At 40.9% G+C, this 15,355-nt stretch overlaps 1 protein-coding gene across 1 annotated transcript in view; it reads left to right on the top strand.

Annotated features, from left to right (window-relative positions):
* The window catches only part of NMBR (neuromedin B receptor), a 539,948-nt gene that overhangs the window by 506,844 nt on the left and 17,749 nt on the right, over window positions 1-15,355 (top strand). The window lies entirely within an intron of this gene.

The raw sequence follows: 15,355 nt of genomic DNA, 5'->3' as shown, positions 1-15,355 counted from the left end.
TTGAAACTGATCTCTCATTTCTCCTGTTTGCCCCCTCATCTCCCCTCTAACTGATCACTTGCACTTTATACTCACTTAAAGCCATGGCCATGTGATGCTCCAGTCCCGAGTTTTCCCCTTTCTTCTGTATGTAGGTGGTGAGGTCCTTCTTCAGATGTCCATGTCACTGCCTCCATGACATAGACACTTAATATTTGGATGTCCAGTGGAGGGGTCCTCTCAGAATGCAGAAGAGTAGTCTGCAGCAGTGACATTGGTGCAAGGAGACTATCAGCAATTGGTCAGCATGGCACATCTGCAGTGCTGGATTAGACTCCCCACCACCCCCTCGATTGGTTCAGGTAAGTATATCTTGTTTAAAAAGGTAAGAAAAAAGTGCAGGATCAGTTAAAGAGGAGTGGGAGGTAGGGTGGCAATGTAGTTAATATGTGCCTGGAGATAAGCTATAGAGCAGATCCTGTCTAAGCAAAATAGCTGCAATCTAACTAAAATGCACCAGTTTTTTTAACATTTTAACAAGCACCAAGCAAAAACAACTGTTGTTGCTGAAATAAGTAAATATAGTAGCCTGCCTGGACAATTTGTGACATCTGCTGCCAAATCGACAGCAGGTCCCAGCAGCTACGTACATGAGTGTGTACTCAGCTGGGAAAGCTTAACTGGCTAATATTAGCCTGCTTTCCCGCCACTTGTATTATATGGAAATTATTTTTGGCCTCTTTTCTATAGCACATGCAATTGAACCTATGAATGGATACTCTTTTGGCTATTAACATTATTTTTTTTAATAGGCATCTTTTAAACACTGTAGATGCTTCTATTTTCATACTTACGATTAGTGGACACAACTGCTGTTACTAAACATCTTATTCTGCTTATAATAGATCACAAATATTTTGGAGAATGTAAAATGCCATTATTTTCATTATTCCCTTCTACTTTGGTGTACACTCACTCACACATCTGGATGGAAATTAGCACACGTATTATATCTTGTTGAACATCCAGAAAGAAATGCTGTATTTGTTGATCAACCCTATCTTAATTTTGTGTTTTAAATGTTATGGGGCCATTATATTATATTAAAAGAGAACATTCTAAGCAAATTGCTCAATAAAGGTTAAAACGTTTGTTTAATAGAATTTATGTATATCAATGTCAACCATTCACTATTAAATTCTTATTTGTTTTTTCTCATTTGTTCTCTTTCATTAAAATAGGATAAAGTGATATTCTTTTCTTATCTATATACCATAACTCTAGTATGAATTACTAAATAGAGATAAAGTAGCTATTAGTACATTGAATTCTGGGGGATCCCGTTGCCTAGCTCCCATGCCATCAAAGTTAAAGTAGGTATAAACCCTATTTGAATGACATTTAGTTCAATGCACTACTGTGTAGTATAAACAACTTCCATATTTTATTTGTAATAAAACTCTTTTTTATTCTTTATTGCATCTCAGTGCTGCTGATATCCTGCATCTTTTTTTGAGGCTACCTACTTCCAATATGCATTCAAGTCTGCTTGGCATTTCTCAGAGTGAATTTTTCAACAGCAGCAGTGGACCATGCCCGTGCAATGCGCACTTGAACAACCACTTGTAGTCTCCATTTGTAGTCTCCATTTGAATATTAGGGAGACCAATTTGGAGATAGAGACAGAATGGTGTCACATTAAAACATAAAGTGCTAAAACAAAGATCTTAATGGAAGGATCGCCAGTTGTTATTTTAATGAAAGATGCAGATTTACAATATTAAAAATTATGTTTGAAATTCCATTAATATGTTTAGAATTATATGGGATTTTAGCTATTGAGTTTTCATACACTTAAAGTGGTTGTAAACACAAAAAACAAAAAAAAAACTTGCAAGACAAAGGCATAATGAGCTAGTATGCATCGTATACTAGCCCATTATGAAATACTAACCTTAGAACGATGCTGTTGCAGAGGTCTCCGCACACCGCTGTGACCAATAACATGTCTCTCGGAGTTAATTCCGGGTTCGTGTGCTCCAATGCTGTGATTGGCCGGAGCCGCAATGACGTCACTCCGGCACATGTGCGCGGGAGCCGCCGGTCGCGGCACAGGCCCTGAAGAAACGGCACGAGCAGGCTGTTTCTTCAGTGAGCATGCGCCGATGACGTCAGCGCAAGTGTATACAGTGAATATCTCCTAAACTGTGCAAGTTTTATTATAGGCTTACTATATACAGGACTATAAATGGGGCAGTAGCCAATAGCTTTTGTCTCTTAATTTATTCTGAGCATGCGTGGCACTTTGTGCATTGGAATTGTCCACACAGGGTTGGAATTTACGCGAACGGATTTTGTTGTCGGAAAATTTTATAGCCTGCTCTCAAACTTTGTGTGTCGGAAATTCCGATGGAAAAAGTCCGATGGAGCCCACACATGGTCGGAAATTCCGACAACAAGCTCTGATTGCATATTTTCCGTCAGAAAGTCCGACCGTGTGTACAGGGCAATACACACACACACTACCCTGTGGAATAAACTCACTGTCCATCAGCACTGTGTTGTTTCTTTAATAGGAAGTGCCATGTGTTTACTCCTAAAATCAAATACATAGAGTTGCGCTAAAAAAATGGTGGTGAATTATACAAATACATATATAATTAAATATACTAAATAAGTATAATGTTACAAATAACAACAAAGTGCAGTAAATGAAGCATATGATAATATCCACAATGTATAGCATAAAAGGGACAAATACACTCCTGATGTGTGATAAGTTCCAAGGTGAGAAATGATAAATATTAAGGAACTCCCAGGGGCTGCTATAGTGGATGAATGAATCTCAAAGACAGAGTGGTAATCTGTGTGTGCAGACCCTTACCAGACAAGGTGGACCCCCTCCAGCGCAGGGTCATGTAGGCAGACAGATTACCCTCTGTAAGGAGCTGTGGATGTATGGATATTCTCTGTCTCCAACATCCGGTTCCCTCAGATGGAAGTAGATGTCAGACAGGGGACGGAAAAAATACCCGATATGCCGCTTCTCTGGCTCTGAAAAAAGACCCACTCGGGCTCCGAGCCCCGAGTGGATAAGCAAGAGAGAGGGGGACGCCAATCGTCTAGTAGAAAAGCGTATTTATTAGGTAAAACGTGCGGATGCCCGCAAATGACAGTACAGGACAAACAGTAAAAAGCCAGCTAAACAAATAAAAACAAAACACCCCCGTGCCGGACGGGGGGGGCAGGGCGGTGCATTGTGCTGACGCCATCACGCCACATGTGACCCCGGCACGGGGGTGGTGGTTTATTTTTATTTGTTTAGCCGGCTTTTTACTGTTTGTCCTGTACTGTCATTTGCGGGCATCCGCACGTTTTACCTAATAAATACGCTTTTCTACTACACGATTGGCGTCCCCCTCTCTCTTGCTTATCCACTCGGGGCTCGGAGCCCGAGTGGGTCTTTTTTCAGAGCCAGAGAAGCGGCATATCGGGAATATCCATACATCCACAGCTCCTAACAGAGGGTAATCTGTCTGCCTACATGACCCTGCGCTGGAGGAGGTCCACCTTGTATGGTAAGGGTCTGCACACACAGATTACCGCTCTGTCTTTGAGATTCATTCATCCACTATACCAGCCCCTGGGAATTCCTTAATATTTATCATTTCTCACCTTGGAACTTATCACACATCAGGAGTGTATTTGTCCCTTTTATGCTGTACATTGTGGACATTATCATATGCTTCATTTACTGCACTTTGTTATTGTTTGTCACATTATACTTATTTAGTATATTTAATTATATATGTATTTGTATAATTCACCACCATTTTTCTAGCGCAACTCTATGTATTTGATTGTATTTATACCGTAGAGATATTACTTGGTTTCTAGTTGCCGCTTTATATACTATATCTAGCGCGGTATTTTTTCTTTATTTGTGTTTACTCCTAAAATGCCCATCTAGTGCTAAACAGCATACAGACTAGGGTCAACACAACAATATGGCATCTCACACTTTTGTAACCATATCTATTTTGCTTGGAGCTAAGAAACATACTAATTTTTTTTAAAGTCAAAGTGCATCCAAAAACAGAAAAATCAGTACAAGAAACATCCCTTCTGTTAGTAGAGTCTTACTCCATCCTGAAGGCTGCTGCCGGTACCATGTGATCACTATGACCAATCACAACAGATCACATGAGAGTTGTAAACAAAGAATAGCTTTCACTCATAGCCATTCATTGTGTACTATTGTGTTAATTTCTGTGATTGACACAGTGATCAAATACATGGTACAGACAGGGCCAATCACAGTGCATCTGTACCATGTGATAGCTGTGGCCAATCAAACCTTCTCTATAGTACACACTGGATAAATGAATGACATGCATAAAAATTGACTGCTTATAACAGTTATTATCACTGTTTTAAAAAATCAGAAAAAAAATCTTCATTGGTAACACTGTACTGCACTGGTAACAGTATGTAAAAAAAAAAAAAAAATTTAATAAAAATTAAAAAAAAAAAAAAATGTACATATTGTCACCAGTCAGTGTCCCTTATCACCGTCCTACCAGTTAAATGATGATACTGTACTGCACTGGTGACAGTATGTAAAAAACAATTGTGAAAAAATGAATTGAAAACTTAAAAAAACTTGCCATGTCTCTTATTAAATACCTTGGATTGTCTATTTTCCAAAAAGGGGTCATGGGGGGGTTATTTGTACTGTCATGGCATTTTAGGGCTTCAAGAAATTAGATAGGCCGTCAGTACATCAGGACTGATCGATGTTCAAATATATATACATAGTTTGTGGACTCTTTACTTTTCCTACAGACTAAACAATATACACTGATTTGAGGTTTTTTTTACCAAAGAAATGTAGCAGAATACATTTTGGCCTAAACTTATTAAGAGAGATTATTTATTTGCAAAATTGGATAACAGAAACAAAGAAAAACATATTTTTTTCATTTACTTAGCAAAAAATAATAAAACATGGTGGCAATTAAATACCACCAAAAGAAAGTTCTATCCGTCTCAAAAGAAAAAAAAGATAAAAAATGAATTTGGGTACAGTGTTGCATGACTGAGTAACTGTCAATTAAAACATGACAGTGTTGAAAGCTGAAAATTGGCCTGGGTAGGAAGGGGGTGAAAATGTCCTGTATTGAGGTGATTAAATATCACCTAATTAGAATTTGGACTATGGAAGTTTGGACTGCAGAAGTGGAATGGACAAATAACTGATAGACGTATTATTTTTTTAATCTTTATTTAGTTGAGGAATCCCATCATACAATACCTAAATGAATGCAGGGTACAACTGGACAGTACATGAAGGTGAACTGTCTCTAGTTTTGAATTTTAACATTGCAATAAAATAAAGTTTGAAGTAATCAGGCACTTATGTGCTATCCAGTATCTGTTTCCAGAGTATGTCCAGGGTGAGAGCCCTCAATCCCATTTTCTCATGGGTTGTAAAGTCAGAAGTTTTTTTATCTCAATCCATTCTATGGATTAAGATAAAAAACCTTCTGTGTGCAGCAGCTGCCCCAGCACCCCCCTTATATGTACCTGAGCCCCATCTCTCTCCAGCGATGTCCACAAGTGCCCCAGCCATCTGGGACTCTCCTCCTGATTGGCTGAGACACAGCAGTGGCGACATTGGCACCCGCTGCTGTCAATCAAAGTCAGTCAATCTGTGACTCCGCTTGGGTGCCCCATACCAAGCTGCTTGCAGTGGAGGCACTCAACAGGAGGGAGGGGCCAGGAGAGCCAAAGAGGGACCTGAGAACAGAAGCATCTGGCCTGCTCTGTGCAAAACCACTACACAGAGCAGGTAAGTATAACATGTTTGTTATTTTTAGAGAAAAAAAAAAAAAACAAGACTTAACAATCACTTTACGAAGAAGAATAGTTAAATATTTCTTATATGTCCTTCTGGACTGTGTGCTCATGTGAAGTAGGAAGGTCACTGTGCTCTCTCCCAGAGTGACATCTGTCAGCTTCTGAACAATATTCCATGCATGAGACCAGAAACACAGACATATTTTTAATTTGATATTCAATAGCAACCTGAGGAGGTGATGCTCTGCAGACGTCTGTCATCGAGTCATGTGCAGAAAAACACACTGTTTTTTATTTTCCTTGCATGTTATTGGTTACTCCTTGCAGAGGGAATTTTCACCGCATTCACTAAGCTAAGTGAAAATTCCCCTGAAAACTGAAAATACCCTTCCAAAATAAACAGACTATTTGCCTTTAGAAAATCAACTCCTATGTGTCTTGTGCTCCAAAATAATACAGCACATGGCTGCAAATTTTAAACCATATAGTCTATCCTGTAGTATCTTTGTAATGAAACCTAAAGAGTATATGGGTGCATCTGTATATAAACATTACATATATGATGACAATGATATCATAACACCATTTTGCCACCCATGTCATTGATCAAGGTTATACGACTGTTACTTGAATGTTCAAATAATGGAATGTCATGACTGCTTAACAGCAAACTACACAATACAATAGAAAGTAATAACCTTTGAATGTATTCTTCTAGAGCAATCAACTGAAAATTTCATTTGTAAACCCTATTCATTATCCATTTGTTCAGTACTGTTTTGTTTTTCTCCTCTAAATGCAGTTCAATCACTTAACTGTCATGGTGTGGGATAATTATTAAAAACATAGAATGCTGTTCAAGATTAGGATTATACTGGAAAAAATCTGAATAGCTGGGAAGTGTTTATGCAAATAGTTTTTGAAGTGCAGGGGAGATAATGGTCTAAAAACTGTGCAAATAAAAGAAATCTCAAGCTTTACCATAAGGCTGAAGGATAATTGATTGCAATATAAATTTACTGGCTAGATCTGGGTTTTATGAACGTTAAATGAGGTTTCTGATAGGAAGTAAAGACAGTAAAAGAATACAGCTAAAGCAGGGCACTAGGAAAACACTCTTGTGTTAGTGACTTCTTGTTATTGTACCCTATGTTCACACCTATGCGACTTTTTGTTATTGTACCCTACGTTCACACTTGAACGCCTGCGTTTTTTTTTTTTTTGTGTGTTTTCCAGTTTCCAGAAATTCACTACAGTCCATTTAACATGGTTTCCTAAGGTACATGTTCACATCTACAGTGGAGACGGAAAGTATTCAGACCCCCTTAAATTTTTCACTCTTTGTTATATTGCAGCCATTTGCTAAAATCGTTTAAGTTCATTTTTTTTCCTCATTAATGTACATACAGCACCCCATATTGACAGAAAAACACAGAATTGTTGACATTTTTGCAGATTTATTAAAAAAGAAAAACTGAAATATCACATGGTCCTACGTATTCAAACCCTTTGCTGTGACACTCATATATTTAACTCAGGTGCTGTCCATTTCTTCTGATCATCCTTGAGATGGTTCTACACCTTCATTTGAGTCAGCTGTGTTTGATTTTACTGATTGGACTTGATTAGGAAAGCCACACACCTGTCTATATAAGACCTTACAGCTCACAGTGCATGTCAGAGCAAATGAGAATCATGAGGTCAAAGGAACTGCCTGAAGAGCTCAGAGACAGAATTGTGGCAAGGCACAGATCTGGCCAAGGTTACAAAAAAAATTCTGCTGCACTTAAGGTTCCTAAGAGCACAGTGGCCTCCATAATCCTTAAATGGAAGACATTTGGGATGACCAGAACCCTTCCTAGAGCTGGCCGTCCGGCCAAACTGAGCTATCGGGGGAGAAGAGCCTTGGTGAGAGAGGTAAAGAAGAACCCATAGACCACTGTGGCTGAGCTACAGAGATGCAGTCGGGAGATGGGAGAAAGTTGTAGAAGGTCAACCATCACTGCAGCCCTCCACCAATCTGGGCTTTATGGCAGAGTGGCCCGACGGAAGCCTCTCCTCAGTCCAAGACACATGAAAGCCCGCATGGAGTTTGCTAAAAAAACACCTGAAGGAGTCCAAGATGGTGAGAAATAAGATTCTCTGGTCTGATGAGACCAAGATAGAACTTTTTGGCCTTAATTCTAAGTGGTATGTATGGATAAAACCAGGCACTACTCATCACCTGTCCAATACAGTCCCAACAGTGAAGCATGGTGGTGGCAACATCATGCTGTGGGGGTGTTTTTCAGCTGCAGGGACAGGACGACTGGTTGCAATCGAGGGAAAGATGAATACGGCCAAGTACAGGGATATCCTGGACGGAAACCTTCTCCAGAGTGCTCAGGACCTCAGACTGGGCCGAAGGTTTACCTTCCAACAAGACAATGACGCTATGCACACAGCTAAAATAACGAAGGAGTGGCTTCACAACAACTTCGTGACTTTTCTTGAATGGCTCAGCTGGAGCCCTGAGTTAAACCCAATTGGGCATCTGTGGAGAGACCTAAAAATGGCTGTCCACCAACGTTTACCATCCAACCTGACAGAACTGGAGAGGATCTGCAAGGAGGAATGGCAGAGGATCCCTAAATCCAAGTGTGAAAAACTTGTTGTATTTTTCCCAAAAAGACTCCTGGCTGTATTAGACCAAAAGGGTGCTTCTACTAAATACTGAGCAAAGGGTCTGAATACTTAGGACCATGTGATATTTCAGGTTTTCTTTTTTAATAAATCTGCAAAAATGTCAACAATTCTGTGTTTTTCTGTCAATATGGGGTGCTGTGTGTACATTAATGAGGAAAAAAATGAACTTAAATGATTTTAGCAAATGGCTGCAATATAACAAAGAGTGAAAAATTTAAGGGGGTCTGAATACTTTCCATCCCCACTGTATGCGTCTTTCTGCCAGCACATTTTTGGAAAGGGTCGGGGACTTTATTGGAGTCACACCAGAAATGCAAGTGTCTCAATTTTGGTGTGTTTTGTGTTTTTTCAACACACTGTGTATAGCTGGTTGCTACGGAGTGAGCCGGGAAACCAGCCGCCATGTCCTTAACAACCGATGAGTCATCAGCTGTCAGTGGGCTTTCTCGCTGACAGCTTAATGTGAAAAAAAAAATGCCGGGGAAAAAACAGTGTGGGGTCCCCCCCGCCAAATCCATACCAGGTCTGGTATGGATTTGGAGGAGAACGCAACACCAAAATGTAAAAAAAAAATTCCTTCCTCTGCCATATTGTACTATTCTTAGGAGTTGTCTTTTTGTGATTTATTGCTGGTAAAACTTGTAACAGGAGTAGGCATGGAACACTGCAAAACTATTAGCAATTGGCTGTGAGAGGACAATCTTCTCTGTAAACATTTGTGAATATTGGACAGTCTATTGCCCCGTACACACGGTTGGACATTGATCGGACATTCCGACAACAAAATCCATGGATTTTTTCCAACGGATGTTGGCTCAAACTTGTCTTGGATGCACACAGTCACACAAAGTTATCGGAAAATCAGATCGTTCTGAACGCGGTGACGTAAAACATGTACGTCGGGACTATAAACGGGGCAGTAGCCAATAGCTTTCGTCTCTTAATTTATTCTGAGCATGCGTGGCACTTTGTGCGTCGGATTTGTGTACACACGATCGGAATTTCCGACAACGGATTTTGTTGTCGGAAAATTTTATAGCAAGCTCTCAAACTTTGTGTGTTGGAAATTCCGATGGAAAATGTGTGATGGAGCCTACACACGGTCGGAATTTCCGACAAAAAGGTCCTATCACACATTTTCCGTCTGAAAATCCGACCGTGTGTATGGGGCATAAGGCTTCACAGCTGGAAACCATAGGCCAAGTCTCTTTTGCACCTGGTTAACCTACACCACTGAACAGCTGTTGGTACCCAGTACAATCTCATAAGCACTGTGCAATACAGGGGGGGCATTTTCTATAAGCTCACAGCGCAGGACACTGCTGAGGATAAGGAATGGCCAGTATCTGAGACCCTATGAGAGCAGTATCAATCCAAGCAACCTCTGGCACTTATATTCCAAAAGTACACAGTCACCAGGAATCAATTCAGGGTCATTACTCACAAATCCCCAGGACCACTGCCACTTTCAGTTTCCCCTGGACATGGTCCAGTGAGTGAGACAGTTCTTCCCTAGATCAGATCCCTTTGGTGAAGTCCTACAGTCAGTTTCAGATCACTTCCAGGTCCCAGCTCTGCCACCTCACGGAACAGCAACACCATCCACAACATGCCTCAGGGTCAATAGTCTCCTAAAGTTCAGAACTCTCCTTGCTGGGGAAATACCCTCTCTCCAGGGCTCCAGGCTATTTATAAGAATCCTAGCCACCTTCTGTGTATACCTCCCACAGGGATTGGCTAGGCCCTGATCAATATCTAGGCTGGCTATTTGAATTATACCTCCCTAAGCTTTAGAAACTTCTTCTAGAGGCAGGGGAAAGCAATCACAATCCCAGCCTGTGAAACTCTGAACAGACCAGACCAAATAACCACTGCTCCCTTGATTGCAGAAGGAGCCAACAACAAAATGTACCTAGCATCCTGCACTAGGAGTGTGCTACATCTGATTGGGTATTCAAATTGAACAAGATTTTGCTTTTCACATAATTGGATATTTTAAATAAATATTCAATCAATGTTTTCACTGAAAATTCACAACTTCTTAGTAAAGCAGCCTCAGGATCACCACTACAAACTACATTAAGGGACTCCAACCAAAAAAATTTTATTGTATTTGATAGATTATGGGAAGGATTAAAACTGGTCAGGTCTTGTTTTTTTTGTTACTTCCTGTACCAATGATAGGGTGTCACAGGGATATAAAGTGAAAGGAAATCTCCCCAAGCAGCAAAACCCCAAAAAATATTTTTTGTTCAGAGGGAAACGATTATAAACTTTGTTGCTGTTTGTGTTTTGTGCTATCATTTTGCATTTCACTGCTGTTCATTTTTTGTTTTGTCATTTTTCCCAATGAGGTCACATAAACTGACATGAAATATGAACAAAGCATATCCCTCTATAGCATGTACTTGTCTCAATTAAGAACACTAATGCCGCCTACACACGAGCGAAACATGTTCTATTTTTAGGTCCGTCAGAATTTGACAGAAAGGGTCCGATGAAGCCCACACACGATCGGAATGTCCGACTGAATCGTTCCGTCTGACCTTTTCTGCTGGACAGTCCGCTCGTGTGTACGCGGCATTAGTGTAATTTCTGTCTGCTGTTTCGTTTCTATGCTATCAGCATGAATAACTTCTGACAAGTTTTCCAGACACCAAGAGAAAAAAAAGGTGACAAGGAAGGGAGCTTTGGTACATAGCTTGTGATTGAGAGCCTCAGTTCTGTTCCTGTGTGCTCTATGAAGCACACAGGCGGAGTGCTCTCAGAGCTCTACTCAATAACCTCTGCAGTGTGTCATTTCAGCTCTCTGACCCTTGTTTTCTGACAGTTGAGACAAGCTTTTTTAATTCTGGACTTTGAATGGCTGTAGAGAATAGAAAATGCTGATAAACAGGTACAACTTATATAGGAGGATTGGTTTAATCTCTGTGTATAACCTGAGGCCAGTCACTTCACAGGGTATTGGTAAGGGTTTACAACTACTTTGACTTGTATTTGTTATTACTCAAAGGTCAAGTGGTTGATTTACTAAAGGTATATGTGCACATTGCAAACTACAATTTTCATAAGACTTCGCAAATATGGTGAAACTATACTGACTTCAATTGCCCTAATATGCAAGCAAAAATTCTGTTTTTTTTATTTTTCATGTACTGTACATTATTTGGAAAGTGAATTTTCACTTGAATTCAAGTTTTACGTTATTTACTAAGCAAAGTTAAAAATGTACTTTTCAAAGTGTCCATGCTCTACTCCTTCAGTAAATCAACCCCATATGTGTCTACTTTATTTTTCAGAAGGTATTGAGAAAGTTACTGTGAAAATTAGGATATTTTCTACTAAAGGTATACTTATTCAGTAAAGTAAAACTGAAAAACGTGTTGTTTCCATAGCGTGAAGTGTCTGACCATCTGTTAGGTACATTAGCTTTTGTGTACTAAATGGGCAGCTTTACACTAATCCTGCCTCAAAGGAAGTATAGAGAAATATCCCTAAGCCCACCCTCACATTGGGCAGATTTGGCATGCAATTTGACATGTCAAATCGCATGCCAAATCAGGGGCTATTGCTGGCAATGGCACTGTCCGAATCGGTGCAACGCCAACATTGCGGCGCTGCACCGATTCCTAAAAGTAGTTCTTGTACTACTTTTGGCAACTTCGGGGGCAATTTGAATAGACATCTGTGCATGATCCTGCACAGATGTCTGTCAAATCGCCTCCGAAGTCAAACTGCATTGCCGGTTTGAAATCATGCAAGTTCAGCTGAACTTGCACAATTTCAAACCCGCATTCAGTGTGAACCTGGACTTAAGGGGGCTAAAACAACAATGTAATCTGCAAGAGAACCTAATCTTCGTTCTGGTGATAGGAAGTGAAGGGAAAATTTGCCTAATGGGCACAGAGAGATGATTCCTGAAGTTCTACGTCAGTATCAAATATCAGACAAATTAAAAAGTGTGCTTTCTGTAGGCAAATGGCAAAGATCATGATGATGATTAACATAGTGTAGGTGTTATTAAATATTTCAAGACAATGTATACTCTGAAGTAGTAAAAAGTACTTTTACTATAGTGGGAGATGTAACATCAAAAAGCACTAACTTGTTTTAAAAGATTTTACACCTATTGCACCAATCAATAAAGCATTAAAGTTAATTATGCCTTTTTTTCTTTTGAGTATGTACTTGCCATAATGGTATTCGCCTGTTTAGGACAATATTAATATCCCCATTATAAAATGGTGGCTAGTTAATATGTCTCTTTGTGCTCTTTCATGAATGTCAATAAAATATATTCCATAAGTGTTAATTAGTAATGCTGTACTAGATGGTAAACATAAGTCATGTAGTACATTTTTTTGTTACAAATGTCTTTTAATCAATATTTTTGTATTAGCTTCCTATCACTTATACTAGCTTTCAGAAACGGATGCTTTTTTTTTTACATTCTTTGTTCTTCAGTAAACATACAGTCACTATCAAGATATAGAATTGTACAACTGAATACATTACATGGAAATCCAATGTTAAATGTTTCAAGTGACAAAAAAAGGGGCTATGCTGGTTATTATTGTAAAGATCATTTGAGGAAAGGCAACTCTGTATATGAGAATGAGCATTATGATTAGGGATGAGTTTCGAGTTCGAGTCAAACTCATGTTCGACTCGAACATCGGCTGTTCGCCAGTTCTCCGAACAGAGAACAATTTGGGGTGTTCACGGCAAATTCAAAAGCCGCGGAACACCCTTTAAAAGTCTATGGGAGAAATCAAAAGTGCTAATTTTAAAGGCTTATATGCATGGTATTGTCATAAAAAGTGTTTGGGGACCTGGGTCCTGCCCCAAGGGACATGGATCAATGCAAAAAAAAGTTTTAAAAATGGCCGTTTTTTCAGGAGCAGTGATTTTAATAATGCTTAAAGTGAAACAATAAAAGTGTAATATTCCTTTAAATTTCGTACCTGGGGGGTATCTATAGTATGCCTGTAAAGGGGCGCATGTTTCCCGTGTTTAGAACAGTCTGACAGCAAAATGGCATTTCAAAGGAAAAAAAGTAATTTAAAACTACTCGCAGCTAATAATGAATTGCCGGTCTGACAATACACATAAAAGTTCATTGATAAAAACGGAATGGGATTTCCCCACAGGGGAACCCCGAACCAAAATTTTTAAAAAAATGACGTGGGGGTCCCCCTAAATTCCATACCAGGCCCTTCAGGTCTGGTATGGATATTAAGGGGAACCCCGGCCAAAATTTAAAAAATGGCTTGGGGTCCCCCCAAAAATCCATACCAGACCCTTATCCGAGCATGCAACCTGGCAGGCCGCAGGAAAAGGGGGGGGACAAGAGAGCGCCCCCATCCTGAACCGTACCAGGCCACATGCCCTCAACATTGGGAGGGTGCTTTGGGTAGCCCCCCAAAACACCTTGTCCCCATGTTGATGGGGACAAGGGCCTCATCCCCACAACCCTTGCCCGGTGGTTGTGAGGGTCTGCAGGCGGGGGGTTTATCGGAATCTGGAAGCCCCGTTTAACAAGGGGACCCCCACATCTCGGCCCTCCCCCCTGTGTGAAATGGTAAGGGGGTACAAACGTACCCCTACCATTTCACAAAAAAAGTGTCAAAAATGTTAAAAATGACAAGAGACAGTTTTTGACAATTCCTTTATTTAAATGCTTCTTCTTTCTTCTATCTCCTATCTTCCTTCTTCTATCTTCCTTCGGTTTCTTCCTCCATCTTCTTCTTCTTCTTCCTCCGGTGTTCTCGTCGGCATCTTCCTCCACGGTGTCTTCTTTCCTTCATCTTCTGGGCCGCTCCGCATCTAGCATGATGGGAGGCTCCCGCTGTGTGACGCTTCTCCTCTTCTGACGGTTCTTAAATAACGGACGGCGGGGCCACCCAGTGACCCCGCCCTCCTCTGACATCACGGGGAATGCCACAGGGAAGTCCCCGTGCGTCAGAGGGGGGCGGGATCAACGGGTGGCCCCGCCGTCCGTTGTTTAAGAACCGTCAGAAGAGGAGAAGTGTCACACAGCCGGAGCCTCCCATCATGCTAGATGCGGAGCGGCCCAGAAGATGAAGGAAAGAAGACGGCGTGGAGGAAGATGCCGACGAGAACACCGGAGGAAGAAGAAGAAGAAGATGGAGGAAGAAACCGAAGGAAGATAGAAGAAGGAAGATAGGAGATAGAAGAAAGAAGAAGCATTTAAATAAAGGAATTGTCAAAGACTGTCTCTTGTCATTGTTAACACTTTTTTGTGAAATGGGGGAGGGCCGGGATCTGGGGGTCCCCTTGTTAAAGGGGGCTTCCAGATTCCGATAAGCCCCCCCGCCCGCAGACCCCCACAACCACCGGGCAAGGGTTGTGGGGATGAGGCCCTTGTCCCCATCAAGATGGGGACAAGGTGTTTTGGGGGGCTACCCCAAAGCACCCTCCCAATGTTGAGGAAATGTGGCCTGGTATGGTTCAGGGGGGAGGCGCTCTCTTGTCCCCCCTCTTTTCCTGCGGCCTGCCAGGTTGCGTGCTCGGATAAGGGTCTGGTATGGATTTTTGGGGGGACCCCACGCCATTTTTTTTTTCATTTTGGCGCGAGGTTCCCCTTAAAATCCATACCAGACCTAAAGGGTCTAGTATATATTTTGAGGGGGACCCCACGCCCTATTTTTTATTTAAATTTTGGCCGGGGTTCGCCTTAATATCCATACCAGACCTGAAGTGCCTGGTATGGAATTTAGAGGGACCCCCCACCACATTTTTTTTTTTAATTTTGGTTCAGAGTTCCCCTGTGGGAAATTCCCATGCCGTTTTTATCAATTAACTTTTATGT

The sequence above is a fragment of the Aquarana catesbeiana genome, linkage group LG04, assembly GCF_042186555.1.
Source record: "Aquarana catesbeiana isolate 2022-GZ linkage group LG04, ASM4218655v1, whole genome shotgun sequence".
In the NCBI taxonomy this organism is placed as follows: Eukaryota; Metazoa; Chordata; class Amphibia; order Anura; family Ranidae; genus Aquarana; species Aquarana catesbeiana.
The sequence above is the reverse complement of the archived record's forward strand: the minus strand, read 5'-3'. Positions and strand labels throughout refer to the sequence as shown.